At 46.8% G+C, this 13,345-nt stretch overlaps 1 protein-coding gene across 1 annotated transcript in view; it reads right to left on the reverse strand.

Annotated features, from left to right (window-relative positions):
- The window catches only part of CELF4 (CUGBP Elav-like family member 4), a 1,317,354-nt gene that overhangs the window by 874,658 nt on the left and 429,351 nt on the right, over nucleotides 1-13,345 (reverse strand). The gene's annotated exons all lie outside the window — the stretch shown is intronic.

Here is a 13,345-nt window from a genome sequence, read left to right on the forward strand (position 1 = left end):
GAACATTTGCATGAAAACTGGTACTGCTACGTCGATTTGTGAATATTTTATGGCCTATATTAGATAATCATTGCAGAAATTAGTTCATGCTCTTTTCCTGCTCAGTTCCATGGTGAACAGAAACATTATGCAAAAGTTGCATTTGAAGATTTTTTTTGTATACATTTCCCATTGTTATTAGGAAAGCTTTGCATCGAGTAGATTTCCCCCCAAAAAAATTGTGGATCTTTTTACTATTGGCTGGGTTCGATTAGAGTGAAAATGATCTCGCCATACAAGCTTATCACCCAAATTGTGGGAGGGTAAAATTAAACTATGGAACTTTGCCAATTAAAAAATCGAAAAAATCGAAACCCTTCACCATTGGAGGGGGGCCGGGAGGAGATAAAAACTTTGCACACCAATAGGACTCCATCTTGTACAGTATACTTGGCAAAGCCTCCTCGCTAAACCTCGTCTTTTCTCTCCGCCTTGCACGGCTGACCTAGCCGTTGTCTGGCTCAAGGAGAGAGCGGCCGGCCTTTATTTCGATTAATGGACAGCAGGGCGCAAGGCGACGCAGTAATTTTTAACCTGGGGATGCTCCAGTCTCTCTGGGACCAGGAATCAATACTATCGGCACCAAGGCCTTCACGGCCACCGTAGTCACAAGTTGCCACGCGCTACCCCTCATTTTTCTTCCTTATTCCATAGCCATTGCCCGGTTCCTGAAAAAGTCTTTCCACGTTCAACTTTTTTTTAGGTAAGGCTATACATATTAATGATCAATAGTTTGGGATTCATCTTATAGGATGCCGGTTATTTTTGGTTCTTTTTTCTTCCCGTGTTAGGTTTGAATTACTAAACTACAGCTCGTTAGAACGAAAGCATATTCTTGTTCCAAAATGCACTCCTTGGCAACCATGTTTCCTTTGGTGACGACTTTATTTAAGGTGCCAATACAGACACTCTACCAAATCCAGCAGTGTGTTTTTCATCACTTATGCTAAGATTTTTAAAGGCTCAGGCAAAAAGACATTTTGTTCTTTAGGTGCTCCCGCTAATATTGATACAGAGTTGGTATCAGGATTCCTATAGCACAATCCTAGCTAAGAAGCATCGGAGTGCTGTACCTTACATGCGAGGTATAGCCCAACTGGGACTAAGCACAGTAAGGGGTCTATTATGATTAGGGCTCCCGGTTTTATGGTATTTAATTTTTTTGCATTTCCGTCTGTTTTTATCCATATTTATTTTTTGCCCAATTTATATGTATTTATCCATATTTATTTTGTGTTTTGCAGATAAATTAAGTTATAAAACTGTACATTTCCATATTTATTTAACTGATTGATGAGCACTCATACTTTGACATCTGTCTGTTTTGGCTATTTCAGCTGCCAAATATTATATAACAAAACATCCACTAGTAAAAATCAGCATTATACCACAAATGTATTATTTAGTGTAATTGCAGTCTGTTTTTTTAATTTCCCTTGCTGTCCATCTGCTTAGTTGTTGGCCTATAATTCATGAAAAACAGCACAGAGTCCCTTGAAAGAAGCCCAATTTGTTGTATTTATCCACTTTTAAAAATAAATGCAGACAGAAAACACGTTGTTTTCTGCCTGTATTTATCTGTGAAAATCCGTAAAAACGGAATACCGGGAGCCTTAATTATGAAGGCGGGCGTACTTTGTCTGCCCGCCATCGCCCCGGGAAATGGGACCGCCCGCTAAGGGTGCGGCGGACCCGCATGGGCAATTAGGATGCGCCCGTAACACTGGTGGGCGCACCCCTCATTTTTTGCATTGCGGCAGCACCAGCCGCAATTCAAAAAAGGCATTTGTGTATTTGCATGCACAACGTGGCAGGCACCGCGCGGTGCCTGCCACGCCGTCCATGCAAATGCAGCGGGGTGCCAAAGGTACCCCCCATGTGCCCCCACCAACCCTCCCAACATCATGGGGGCCCGCACTGGGCTCCCAACTCAGGAATCCGCATGCCTTTCCGAGTGCGGCTGCTTCCCACTGGCATCGTAATATGGCTGGCGGTGTCTAGCAGACACCGCCACCATATGCAACCCTTTTCCTCCCGGTCGACCCGTCGACTGAGCGGAAAAGTGGCAGACGGTCTTCCCGTCCGCAGCTGTACCCCCGCCATCATAATATGGTGGGGGGGAAATGGGAGGTGGGTGATGTAGGGTGGATCGCCACCGTGCAGGTGGTGGCGATCCGCCCTACATCATAATAGACCTCTAAGTCACATTGCCTCCCATGGAGTCATGACCTTTATTTTCAGTCTGGCTCCACCTTAGTGGAGGCACCCTACCTCTTACAAGTAGTCCTGGCCCTAGTGACTTTTATCAACCAGCCTGCAGGTAAAATGTTATGAGTCAGCCCAAGTCTATTTCATGTTACATCCCAAAAAACATTAAGATGAAGAATATTAAATAAATTAAGGTGCTCATTATAAATATACCGTTTTAAAAACATTTCATTGTACCATTAGAAAGGCAAAAACATGATAGCAGCATTGTAAAATAAAATCGTACTAACAGTGTACTCAACTGGTGACGCATCATTGCCTTATCGTCCAGGTAACGACAGGCACATTTCTAGAGGTGTCAGACTACAATATTTCAGCTACCTTCTTCACTCACTGCTGCCTGCGCGCTTTATAAATTGAATAAGGCCTCCATTTATAAGAATAGTTGTTCAGAGGTAAAGGTGTAAACTAGGGGTGGGCAGAACTGGCAGAGTTTCACTCCATGGGATTCCGCTGAGTTACAGAAAAACTCTGCGAGATTCCTCGGAATTCTGCCAACAGGCAGAAAATATGCCGCTCGTGCTGAATTTAGCGCCGGTAACGCGAGTAGCGACGAAAATTAGTGCTCCTGAAATTCTACAATTTTCATAGATTTTCAAGAGGCTTGCTGTAATTATTAATCAATCCCAGGAAATTCAGAATTCTTTTAAAGACATAGGACTATATCCACAGGAAATGGTAAATAACATTTACATTTTGGACTTAGTGAAACAGGCCCAAGCATATCAGGCAGTTTTACAGTGGGTTAATTGAGCCTGCTTTTAATGACTATCTTCACTGTTTGCTTTCATTTCTGCTCTAATATTAATTTTTCATAGCTGTGTGTCTTCATGTGAAAATGTTCTAGTCTGGCAGACTTTTTTGTATGGCCTCTCACGTCTTTTTCCCCTCAGTGGAGGATATTTTGAACTTTGAGTTCTTATCTGCATGTAGTAGTGGAATGTTAATATATGTTCTATGGATGCCCTGAAAATCAGAAATTGAGTCAAAATTGGAAAAAAGGTATCTGTAGATGGAATGCTAAAGAGATAGAGAAAAAATTCGGGCCCTAAAAAGTAAAATTTCGTACGCCCTAATTATGAGTGGCCCGGAATCCCCGATGGGGCCAGTAGCGAGATTCACTGGCCCTATCAGGAATCCCAAGCAATTCAATATGTTGGGGTGCACTAGGCACCCCAGGATGCAGGAATCCCACATGTGGTACCAAGAATAAATCCACACGGTCCCATTTGGAGGAATCTGTCCCTGGTAAAATCCCACAATTACAGATTTATAGGTCGGAATGCGTACATAATGATGTTCACAGTTGAATTGGGGTTCAAGGCATCAAATAAATACACTATCCCTCATTTTCTGTGCCCAAAATATGTATTTTTATGAAGCATATCTTATAGTTTGTATTGGTGAGAGGTTTGCAGCTCTTTACTGAGCTTAGAAAGCTTCTTCTCCAAACTTAACACTGTGCTATATAATTTCTGCAACCATGAGTCATCGAGTCTGAGTAAAAGACCCCAAACTGGAAATCAGATTAATAGGTATATGCTAAAAACATCTTAGCAATATCCATGGTACTCATTAGAGATAACCAAGGCGAATTAAAATGGGCAATCGATTTTACATCTCCTACCGTTGCAAATATTTATGCAATGAGCTAAGGATACTTGATTGTGTGCCTCTAAGATTAACTTAAATTTACTTTTTTGTTCAACCTCCATATCCTGAAGTGTAAGGAAGTGTAAGGGCACAAAAATGTCTCTGCCCTGATTCAGCATCAATAGGTACTTTTCTGCTAGCTACAAATATGATAAATATCTTTCCTTCTGCCCCTGTTCTTGCATCAGTACTCAGGCCCTCCATGGTGTGGGACCCCCTGTCTCGGAGCCGCAGTGCTCCTTTTCTTCATTATGAACAAGGGCTGTAGTAAAGTTGGATCCAATGTTACATATGTCGATGGTCTGACAAGAGTGGATTAAATTTTGATTCGCTTGGGTTGCTTGATCCTCAGGATCAGGTTGGATTTCGCAGACGGGTACGCGCATTGGTGGGAGGGGGGCGAAGGCACGTAGAGAGTCACCCCGCAAACCCTTTGCTCGTCTTTGTAAGGATTTACTATATTGAGTCACTGTGAAAGCTTTCGGTGACCACTGAAACATGAAAGAACCTTTGACACAGCTTGATCAATCCTAATTGAATGGAGCGGAGGGACACCGGCCAAATGCTGGAGGTGCGCGCTTTGTTTTCTGACATCCGCGTCCTTTCTACTTTGTCAGCTGTCAAAGTAGAGCGCGGCGTCTCAGGGCATGGGCGAGCGCTCCAAATGCCAAGTATTTAGGCGTCTTTAGGAGTTTTTCTTTGCAGGGATGAGCACCTTTCATATTTTGTAAGGTCACGTCGGCGCCTCCGCCGGGAAATGGTGCAGTTCTGCGGAGCATTGACTGAAAAGATTTTCAATTTCAGAAACTTTCTCCCTAAGTCTTTGCAGGCTCTGGTGGGATTTCTACTTATCTGCTAAGGATGCTCTTTGCCTTTAACCTGTGTCTCTTTGGACAGCGGTGTTATGGGAAGACGCAAGCCGGTGTTTGATTTGAGCTTTGAAGATGGATCTAGCTCACTGCAGAGGAATCCCTGTTTTGAAAGGCCTCTGCATTTGACAGCTTTCAGAAGTTTTTTCTTTTATATTAAACCTAAATGCATTTGAAAACTTCTATAATTTTTTTATTTTAGTAAATATATTTCTTCACATACTTATATTACATATTATTCCTACCCAATCTTTGCTCATTTTGAGGATTTAGCATATATTTTACGATGATTTATAGAGTTATATAGCGTATATACCTTCAATGGGGCAACTAAGTGACTAAGTGACTAAGTGGTAATGAACAGTAGATGGTTCTTTCTTTATGTCACTGGAACAGCCTGCCAGTCCACCTCAGACAATCACCGTCACTGCCTCAATTCAGGGAGGACCTCAAATCCTCACTCTTTGACTGAACCATGACGCCTCTGACAGACCAGCAGCTCCCCCCAGCGCCTTGAGACGCTTTCGGGTGAGTAGTAACACTTTACAAGTTACTTGATTGATTGATTAGCAAAACTTCAAAAATACCCCAAGTCCCCCACAATCGAACTCGAGACCTTAGAAATCCAACAGCAAATTGGCAAATCACATCACAAAGATTACTGGTGAGAGATGAAGTAATTATGGCAAACTGAAAAATGTTGTGGATGGTGCAGCGGGGAGAGTGTGCCGGCCCTGAAGTGAACAGCAATCCCACTGATGAAGTCCCCGCCCCCCTCCTTCCCCCGTGCCTTTACCCCTCCCCCGGGCAGCGGGCAACGCGTCATAAATCCCGCTCCCTTGATTGACGCTATTGACATTCGAAACAAATAGCTCCATGAACGGCCTATTGACGGCCAGAAGCGGCACTGTTCCGGGTGACCTTTTCATCATTAAAGCCTTCCAACGATTCGCTCTTGCCTGTTTTTAAATAAATATCTGACGGCTCCCTTACCAAAGCCCCAGGGTGGGATGTAGTTTTTTTGTTTTTTTTACCGCCATTTTGCTTGGATCTGAAATAATAAAATATGCATATGTCGGTGCGGCTGTGCATAAATCAGTCTCCACTATTGATTTCTCGCCTCCCTGCATTCCACAGCTTTCACATTTACACAACGTGCTATTCTGGCCTGTGGTTGCCCTTTCTGGATTCATGAATATGGACAAGTGGACAAGTGAAGCAAAAACGAGAGCTTGGGAGACTGACATACCCAACATTAAAATAATGCAGCAAGATCACTCTGAAACATACACGGGGGTGCTTCCAGCTCATTAAAGATTATGGAGTGCAATTGGGGCTTCTTTGCTCTTTAATGCACTTCATGGCAAGTCGTATTGTTTCTGCTTAAGCATTATTGTCCTGTGCTGAGGGCGTTAACTATCGGCAATTGACTGAATGCAATTATCGACCTAAAATAAAGACAAGTGGAGAAGAAGGAGAAGGGCGATTAACAACAGTTAATGCACATCATGTTATGTCCTGTCTATCCAATAGCCCTATTATAAGGTATATGGTGTTGAATAAATGTGCAAGCACCAGGTATAATGATGTACGATATTTAAGATGTTCTGTCACTTTTTAACTGAAAAAAATGTAGGGGTGTCTAGTTCTTTCAACAATAGGCAGAGTTGAGATGCAGGGGCTCTAAGAAGGGGTGAAAAAACAACAAAGCCTCATTAACAAGCAAACGGTCTTTTAAAGACCTGTGAAGTACTCCGGTGCGGCTGTGTGTGCCCGGGAAGCTGCCTCAGCCCGGGCTGACACACACGACGAGGGGGGGCGGGCTGAAGCCCTTTGAGCCCAATGGGCATGCGCGCCTGCACACCACCCACTACCATGTCCTCCATGCTAAATCACATGGCTCCATATGCACAACCTCACGCTAATGATTAAATCACACACCCACAGACACATCATCCACTTCCACATTATATCACTCCCACAAATGCCTACCAAGAAACACATCACATCACACTCTCCACCAACATGCTCTTCAGCACACCTTTGGACATTGCAACGCAGACTACACCACACAACCCATTTCACACTACAGCTCATTATCCCATCTACAGTACTACACCTCAGGTTACTCGCCCAGCAGACTGCCTACACCACATTGCATATATTACACACCACAATGCACCTTACCAGGGCAGTGAATGGGATTCCTCATGTGGTCCACCTATTCCAGAGGGAGCACTGAAAATGATGTGTACAACCTACTCGTGTAACACCCTTAATCAATCTAAACACAATGTATTGCACTCCACAGACCTCCACTGCTGTACACCTTCCACTCCAAGGCTCTGTGTCATGGCACATCCCTCCCACTCGCCTGCCACAGAACAACAGCCCCTCCCGGTAGGTTCCACCCAACAATCGTCGGCAAGCAGAGAATGGTTCACACAAGTGGAGTGCATCACCCCGCCCCAAGACTCAGTAACACACACATAGAAAAATATGGGCGGGGTGGGGGGGGGGACAATTCCCACTCAGCAACAGGGCTCGCAGATGTCACCCTGGCATTTGATACAAACAGGAACATGGAAATACAGAGGCACACAAATCTTAAAGGCACATTCACATACAGAGGCACACACATCCACACAGGCACATAGACATACAGAGGCACACACATCCACACAGGCACATAGACACACAGATGCATACATATGCACACAGGCACGTAGACACACAGATGCATACATATGTACACAGGCACATAGACACACAGAGGCACACAAATCCACACAAACACATAGACCCACAGATGCATACATATGCACACAGGCACGTAGACATACAGATGCATACATATGTACACAGGCACATAGACACACAGAGGCACACAAATCCACACAAACACATAGACCCACAGATGCATACATATGCACACAGACACGTAGACACACAGATGCATACATATGCACACAGGCACATAGACACACAGAGGCACGCAAATCCACACAACCACATAGACACACAGAGGCATACATATGCACACAGGCACATAGACACACAGAGGCACGCAAATCCACACAACCACATAGACACACAGAGGCATACATATGCACACAGGCACATAGACACACAGAGGCACGCAAATCCACACAACCACATAGACACACAGAGGCATACATATACACACAGGCACGTAGACACACAGAGGCATACAAATCCACACAGGCACATAGACAACCAGGGGCACACAAATCCATACAGGCACATAGACCCACAGGTGCACACATAGACACACAGGCACATAGATACTCACAGATAACTAGATGCATTCCACAGACACACAGATGGGAACAGAGACAAAGCTACACAAAGGCACACACCGACACTCAAATCGCTTAATTCGCCTACCTGTGACCTTCTAAAAAGACAAAAAAGGCGGGCTGAGGGGCCCAAGAGAGGTGGCTCACCCCTCTGTATAATGGATCATCCGCCTGTCACCCCAGAACCCTCCTTCAAACAGAACGCGGACCGGGGATTGTAATATTTCCGTGCGGGCGCCTTCGAGTTCAGTGCTCGACATTTTCGGTCTAACATTACCATTCACAGGAAACATTCCCTCTCGTTATGCCGATTACATCACCATATGCGCCATTTCTGCTCATCTCTTTATCCCGAAGAGTCAAAGTGAATAGTTAATAAAACATCACAAGTGCTCAATTTAGGAAAGGAAATGGGCCCTGTGAGCTGGGAATAACCTTTTATACCATGCAGAGGCTTAACTGGGATGAGCAGCCCGGCTGCTGCTGCTTCCGCCTGCTGAGAGGGGAGTGAGCTGTATCAGGGAGAGCTGCCCGGCTGCTGCTGCTCCCGCCTGCTGAGAGGGGAGAGAGAGCTGTATCAGGGAGAGCTGCCCGGCTGCTGCTGCTCCCGCCTGCTGAGAGGGGAGAGAGAGCTGTATCAGGGAGAGCTGCCCGGCTGCTGCTGCTCCCGCCTGCTGAGAGGGGAGAGAGAGCTGTATCAGGAAGAGCTGCCCGGCTGCTGAGAGGGGAGAGAGCTGTATCAGGAAGAGCTGCCCGGCTGCTGAGAGGGGAGAGAGCTGTATCAGGAAGAGCTGCCCGGCTGCTGAGAGGGGAGAGAGCTGTATCAGGAAGAGCTGCCCGGCTGCTGCTGCTCCCCGCCTGCTGAGAGGGGAGAGAGCTGTATCAGGAAGAGCTGCCCGGCTGCTGCTGCTCCCGCCTGCTGAGAGGGGAGAGAGCTGTATCAGGAAGAGCTGCCCGGCTGCTGAGAGGGGAGAGAGCTGTATCAGGAAGAGCTGCCCGGCTGCTGAGAGGGGAGAGAGCTGTATCAGGAAGAGCTGCCCGGCTGCTGCTGCTCCCTGCCTGCTGAGAGGGGAGGGAGCTGTGCAGAGAATTAACTGGGATGAGCAGCCCGGCTGCTGCTGCTACCCGCATGCTGAGAGGGGAGAGAGAGCTGTATCAGGAAGAGCTGCCCGGCTGCTGCTGCTCCCGCCTGCTGAGAGGGGAGGGAGCTGTATCAGGAAGAGCTGCCCGGCTGCTGCTGCTCACCACCTGCTGAGAGGGGAGGGAGGTGTACAGGTAGAGCATCCCAACTACTGCTGCAGCTCCCCACCTGCTGAGAGGAGAGGGAACTGTGTAGAGGCTGAAACAGGAAGAGCTGCCTGGCTTCTGCTGCTGCTCCCTGTCTGCTGAGAAGGAAGGGAGCTGTGCAGACGCTGAACCAGGAAGAGCTGCCCGCGTTCTGCTGCCCCCTGTCTGCTGAGAGGGCAGGAAGATGTACAGAGTCTTATTCAGGAAGAGCTGCCTGGCTTCTGCTGTTTCCTGCCTGCTGAGAGGGGAGGGAGCTGTGCAGACACTGAACCGGGAAGAAGTGCCTGGCTTCTGCTGCTGCTCCCTGTCTGCTGAGAGGGGAGGGAGCTGTGCAGAGGTTTAACCAGAAATAGCTGCCCGACTTCTGCTGCTCTCCACCTGCTGAGAGGAGAGGGAACTGTGCAGGGGCTGAATCAGGAAGAAGTGCCTGGCTGCTGCTGCTCTCTGCCTGCTGAGAGGAGAGGGAACTGTGCAGAGACTGAATCAGGAAGAAGTGCCTGGCTGCTGCTGCTCTCTGCCTGCTGAGAGGAGAGGGAACTGTGCAGAGACTGAATCAGGAAGAAGTGCCTGGCTGCTGCTGCTCTCTGCCTGCTGAGAGGAGAGGGAACTGTGCAGAGACTGAATCAGGAAGAAGTGCCTGGCTGCTGCTGCGCCCTGCCTGCTGAGAGGAGAGGGAGCTGTGCAGAGGTTTAACCAGTAAGAGCTGTCAGGCTGCTGCTGCTCCCTTCCTGCTGACAGGGGAGAGAGCTGTGTCTGTGTATGAATTTTTGTGTGAGTGTATTTGCAAGTGTGTGCATGCATGTGCTCATAGTGTAAGCATGTACATGCATGCATAAGTGTGTGCATGTACACTTTCAAGCGTGCGTGCGTGTAAGTGTATGCATATCTGTGTGAATGCATGCATACAATTGAGTATACATGTTCGTCCGTGTGCATGCATGTTAATGATTGTGCATGCATGCATGGGCAAGTGTGTGTGTCTATGTGCATGTGTGTGTGTGAGCACACCGAATTGCTCAGCATTTTCATTGAAGGAGGCAGACCCACACACATGTTCTCTAATGCACACCAGCGAGGCCCAGATCAACTCTCATTTCTATCAGATGTGGTGAAAATGGTTCAGTTAAATGTGCACTGGAGCACAGCTGAAGGCACCGCCGGACTGGCTTTTCATCTCATGGGCATTTCACCGGTGGGCTGGAGCCTCTTGAGGAGGTTTGTTTAGTCCCAGGGCCTTTCACTGGATGGCAGCAGGCACAGCGGGCTCTGCAAGCAAAGAGAGAGGAGGAAAAGAAAGAGGATGGGGAGAGATAAGAGTGAGGTGGAGACGAGAGCGAGGAGAGAGACAGAAAATGGAGGGATGGCAAGAGATAATGTGGGAGTAAGTGAGGAAAAAGGTAGTTTGAAATGTTTTGCCAGGGCTGCTTTTGGTTCCCCGTCCGGTCCTGTCTGAAGTTATTTGGAGCTTTTCTGAAATGCTCATTGCAATGTACAATTAATTAATATCCCTAATAGATATCGTGAAGATGTGCCTGGGCATCTTAAAGATGCACCAAACTGTCAAAGACATCCCCTGGTCTCAGCTGTACCATCTTCTCAACAACACCAACTCCTCCTTGCAGGAAGGAGCTTTTAACTGATGAAGAAAGAGGCGAAACATTGCTTCAGAGAGTTTTGCCCAGCTCTGCGTAATAGCCTCAAAGATGCCAAGGTAACAGGCTAAAAGTACAACAGGGGCTCCTGTGTCTAGCAAAATAACCATGCTCAGATTTAGGATACAAATATGCTGTTTAAGTGTTGGGTTAAGTTAAGGAACAGAACAAACAGGAAAAGATGACATTTTAGATGAAGGAAAACACTGCTTGCAATAATGGCTTTTAAGGTCAAAATTGTCTAAGGGTGGACCAGGAGGTGTAGATCCATGGAAGATGTTTAGCATAGCAGTAACACATACTTTTACATGTAAGTAGGGAGGTCTAATGTGGCTTTCGAGGCAGACCGCCGAGGCCTGGATTACTGATTGGGGGCACTGTCCCAGGCACACCTTTGACTTTACGGTCGGCGTGCAGAATGGGAAAGTGTGCCCTATTACAGTAAATGTGCAATCCCCAGAGCACATTAGTGATACAGGGGCCAGTTGGTTCAAGCCACCAGTTCACCTTTCACTGCACAGATGGCAATCCAGCCTACATGTGAAAGGGTGGCAGAGATCCCCATGCAGGCGTGTATAGTGAGTGACTGCACCTGCCTGCCGAGTGATGTCTGGGAGGAGTAATTGGGAGCCCTATTCCCTCTGTCAAATGGCAACCTCACATTTTGTGTGCCACCTCTTTGTGGTGCAGTTGGTGCACCTCCTAGTGGCCATTTTCTAATATGCTACGGGTACAATATGCAAAGTGTTTCCTCATTTGCATTAGGGCGCACACCCATGCAAACGAGGGAATGGCCCTCATGATCGCACAGCACAAAAAGTGCACTGGCTCAATCCGCATTGTACCAGTAATTTACAAACATATGTAACACCAAAGTGCACCAGGGGCACAAGAAGCAGGTGCAAATGCACTCCAGGGTGCTTACTATAACACAGTCCCAGATATTCAGTGTATATTTTGTGACTATAGACTACAAAGAGAAAAGGTCTCGCTTCCAGGAAGCTTGGTGTATGGTGTGCCAGGGGTGAAGCATATTACAGGAGCAGTGCATGGCACGAGAGAGCTGCAACAAGTCATGATGAGCTGTCCCTTCGATGGCACACCGTCAGTGGGGGCCAAAGAGTCTAACACACGATGGCTCTGCTCCCGTGTGCACTGTGAGAACTCCCACGCCTCAATTTCCATAGGAGTCTACCAAACATGGTGATGTCAGCTTCAATTCACAATTCTTACTCTAAAATGTTTTTCTACAGCTATGTACAGCCATGGTCTGTTCACAAGAGCGGACGAGGCATGTGTAAGACCTCCGATACTGGCATCTAGTGAGGTAACAAAGTCTTTGGAATAAAAACCGCGATTAGTCGACACCAAGAGAAATCAGTCATCTGAACTAGTAAATCAGTGCTATCAACCCACCCAGTTGATGAACCAGCCAAATCAGCACAGCTACTAAAGCTTGTGACAGGTACTTGTTTTACTGGCAATGCAATGTACTACTGTGCAGTGGTGGGTCCATGAAGTAAGGGATCGGAATTATGACACCACCAGCAGGGGGCAGCAAAATGTGTCATATTTCATCTGGAATCTAAAAATATCACACTTTTGTTGGGGAAAGGCAACACAGTTGAGCACATGAAACCGTGCAATGCTTGTGAGTGCAGCTGCCCGAGTCTTTGGGTATCATTGTCCGTGTCTTTCCACCTTTCATCTCGCTCTGGGTACAGTGGGTCAGTGGGTTCATGGCCAGCTCATGAGATTTCTCTACGACCTGCGAGGTCACAAACATGAATCTCACTGGGCCCACTCAATCGTTCAATTGCGTGTCCAAAAAATGTTAGTAAGTCAGCTGCCCTATGGCTACATCAACAGGAAAAAGTAAAGATCACTGTATCGCAACCGGGAGTTGAATATATACCTTCAAGCAGGCAAGGGAGACTTTAAAGGAAGGATACCTTTCACCGAGGAAGGTTTGCAATTTATAGCTCGGTGATGCCTCAAGATTTTGAGAGAATGTCCCATAAATAATACATCAAGCTTGCTTTTTAGGTATTGCTTAAGATAGCGCAGGCACTGTCTGTTGCAAGAAAGTATGTTAACTTATGGCGGGCTTACAGCCGCCCACCGTTTACCAGTGGTTGACCTCATTGTCAATTTCGTTTGCTTACTTCTTATTTGTTGGCTTATGTGGGATTTACATCCATCATGGGTTGTCCCTCCTCTCGAGCATGAACGCATTACTGTGTCCTTACACTGCCCA

The sequence above is a fragment of the Lissotriton helveticus genome, chromosome 2_1 (assembly GCF_964261635.1).
Source record: "Lissotriton helveticus chromosome 2_1, aLisHel1.1, whole genome shotgun sequence".
Lineage (NCBI taxonomy): Eukaryota > Metazoa > Chordata > Amphibia > Caudata > Salamandridae > Lissotriton > Lissotriton helveticus.